The following is a 3,599-nucleotide window of genomic DNA, read 5'->3' as shown; positions in this document are numbered from 1 at the left end:
ATTCACTATTGCTCTTTCATTCTCGTCTTCTTCTTGCAACTTTATTTACATCATTTTGTTTATTTAATTATCATTTTCCCATATCATATTTATTTAAAAAAATTGAAGGAACTTTTAATTGTTGAATAAACATATCGAGAATTTTTATTATAAGATGCGAAAAAAAGTCATTTGTTGGGAGAAGTTTAAAAACCTTATTGGCAGTATCATTTTTTATGTATTTTGTTTGTTTCTTTGTTATTGATGTTGTTATTGATGTTTTTAGTGGGGTTGGCATTGTTGGAACTTGTGGTGTGGTGTGGTTTAGACGGTGGGTGCTTCTTATCTTAAAAATAGTGGATTCCGAACAATCAACACAAGGAGTAAAGGAGAAAAAAATAAAAAGTTTAAAGTGAATAAGAAGAGAAGAGTTGGTTACCAAAATTAAAAAAATATGTGCTGAGTGGGAATTGAACTCAAGACCAAAAGAAATAAATAACCTTAAGCACCCATAAACAACAACTAGGCTAACCAAACAACTCTTACTATGGGTGCTCACTGATTAGATTATATACGTTATTTTCTTTATTTCCACATACATATATAAAGTTCAATACGAGTTCAGGCTGTGCTCGCGCACCCATAGGACTCCATGTGGGTCCGTCCCTTGTTGTTGATGGTGTTGGAACATAGGATGTATGCTTCTTTGTTGTTGATGATGTTGTTGGAACAAATGTTGTTGTTTTCTTTGTTGTTGATGTTTTTTATTTGTTGTTTGTAGTTTATGCTGTTGTTGATGTTGCAACAGACGGAGCAACTGATGGAACAAATCAAACCATCAACAAGACTGCTATGTATTCCAATAGACTCCATATCTGTTGCATCAGACTCCATATCTGACACAACAGACTCCACATCTGACGCAAACTATCCGGGATTTAATATAATATTGCTGAAACTATTCGGAATTTATGTGTTGTGTGTGTTACTTAAATAAAACTGGTGACTTTATTAATATTTAAATTTAAAAAAATGAATCTAAATACAACATTTTATCTTTTGTTGTATTTTCGAAAGAGACAAATTGGTAATCTATTGCAAAATATATTTCAGCTGTCAGATAACTTACAATATATGGACAATCTGCTACAACAGATGGATATATCAGTTTGCTTTTCCACCAGCTGTGGCGTCTGTTGGAACTTTCTAGTCATCTGTTTCTTCAATTTCATCGAGAACAATAGATTTTTCTAAACACTTCTTAGCCAAACTCAATTTTTGCTCTTGGATTGCTTCTCCTTTTTTCTTTGCATCCTTCAAGCTGGCCTCCAAATTCAATTTTTTTCCTCAATCCAATAGCAAAAATTTAGTTTGGTTGAAGGATGCAAAGAAAAAAAGAGAAGCAATCCAAGAGCGAAAATTGCATTTGGCCAAGAAGTGTTTAGAAAAATCGATTGCTCTCAATGAAATTGAATAAACAGATGACTAGCAAGTTGCAATAGATGCCATAGCTGATGGAAAAGCAAACTGTTATATCCATCTATTGCAACAGATTGTCCATATGTTGTAAGTTATGTGACAGGTGGAATATATTTTGCAACAGATTACCAATCTTTCTCTTTCGAAAATACAACAAAAAGATAAAATGTTGTATTTAGATCTATTTTTTTTAATTTACTATTTAATAAAGTCACCAGTTTTATTTAAGTAACACTAACACACACAACACATAAATCCCGAATAGTTTCAGCAATATTACATTAAATCCCGGATAGTTTGTTAATTACATCTTATCGCGGAATTTCAAATTGTGATACATATGTTAAGCAGTGATACATATATGGACTAGTGATACATATGTATATGTATCACTAGTATATACATATGTATACAGTAGTGATACATATAGCATATGTATCACTAGTAAATATGAATTCGGAATTTTATGTAATTTTTTAAAACATTAAGGGATATTGTGTAATATGGTGTCTTAAATATGAGATTTGTGTAATTTTTTCTTTTAAGGGATATGAACAGTCATTGCTTTTTGTTTGACCAAGTCCAGTCCCTTCTAATTCATTCATTTTATAAATAGGTCCCTCCGGCCTCCTCACTCACTCTCACTCACTCTCGTTCATTCTACTATACTTACAATACTAATATGTCAGATCCAGATTCATACAAGAAGGTTCATATCGAGTCCTTGCAGGAACTTCATATATAGTTTGATGAACTCCAAAGGGATTTGGCCGACTTCCGAGCAAGGCTGAGGAGGGCCCTGCTGCTGCCGAATGAAAATTGTTAGGTTGACAATAATAATAGTAATAATAATAATATTAATAATAATAATAATAATAATAATTAGGTTATGTTTTTTCTTTCTTTTAGCGTATGTATTTCCCCTTTTTATATTCGATCTACCTATAAGGGATTCAAAAAAATCCATGTATATGTTTGGTTTGGTTTGGTCGATTTTGAATTTTTAATTCTCATTCAATATTTAATTATCATTCTATTTATTCCCTATTCTCAACATGTCGGCGGTTGGAATTAGGGATACGGTCATGATGAGAAATTCTCCTAAAAATGGTTCGTTAATAAATAATCAGGAACTAAATAATATTATAATCGTAAAAGAAAGATTATTTAATTTAAAAAAAGTCACAACATTGGATTAATTTAATTAAGATATATATATGATGATATGATTTTTAAGAAAAAAGTTAATGAATAGTCCTGACTGTAACTTTTGTCTAAACACATTCAACAAACAAACAAAAACAAAAAATGCTTCTAATGCATCAAATTCCTTATCTGTTGTGACTTATGAATCAGTTAGAAGAAATCAAAAAAGCTCCTTAAATAGATGGTCGATTTATAGCAACAGATGGTATCTCTGTTGAAACAGATGGGTTATCTGATGCAACAGATATACAATCTGTATAACTCAATTAATAAAAATGGTTATTAAAGAAACGGAACGGTTATTGAAAACCAGGTGTATTCGATTTTTAAATTGAGAAAAAGGTTATTTAAATTTAATAAGCTGAAAAGTCATGACTTGTCACAATAATAAAAAACTCACCACCAGCTTGATTTAATTAAGTTATTTCTTTTCGCAGAAAAGAATAAGGAAATAAATGATAAACACAATTTAAACCGTAAAAAACTCACCAGAAATATTCTTGTTTTTAAATCTTTTTAATTAATTTATATAATTAAAAAGTCAGAAAATTTGAATGTCATGAAGATAATTTATTTTTTAAAAAAGAAATATATATTATATGTTGCAACAGATATATTATCTGATGCAACAGGTTAACTATTTGTTGCAATGGATGATATATCTGTTGTAACAGATGATTTACTTGATACAATAGATATATAATTGTTGTGCAACTCAATGTAAAAAATAAATGATTGCAACTTTATTATTATTAATAATAATAAAGCTGAAAAGTCATGACTTATCACAATATTGATTAATTTAATTAAGTCATAAATTTTTACAGTAATCAAGAATGTCATTAATAAATGGAAGTGAACAGTTGTGCCTTTAAATCTGCTTTATTAATTTATATAATTAAAAAGTCAGAAAATTTGGATGTCATGAAGATAAT

The sequence above is a fragment of the Capsicum annuum genome, unplaced genomic scaffold, assembly GCF_002878395.1.
Source record: "Capsicum annuum cultivar UCD-10X-F1 unplaced genomic scaffold, UCD10Xv1.1 ctg4209, whole genome shotgun sequence".
NCBI classification, from domain to species: Eukaryota; Viridiplantae; Streptophyta; class Magnoliopsida; order Solanales; family Solanaceae; genus Capsicum; species Capsicum annuum.
This window is presented reverse-complemented; position numbering follows the sequence as displayed.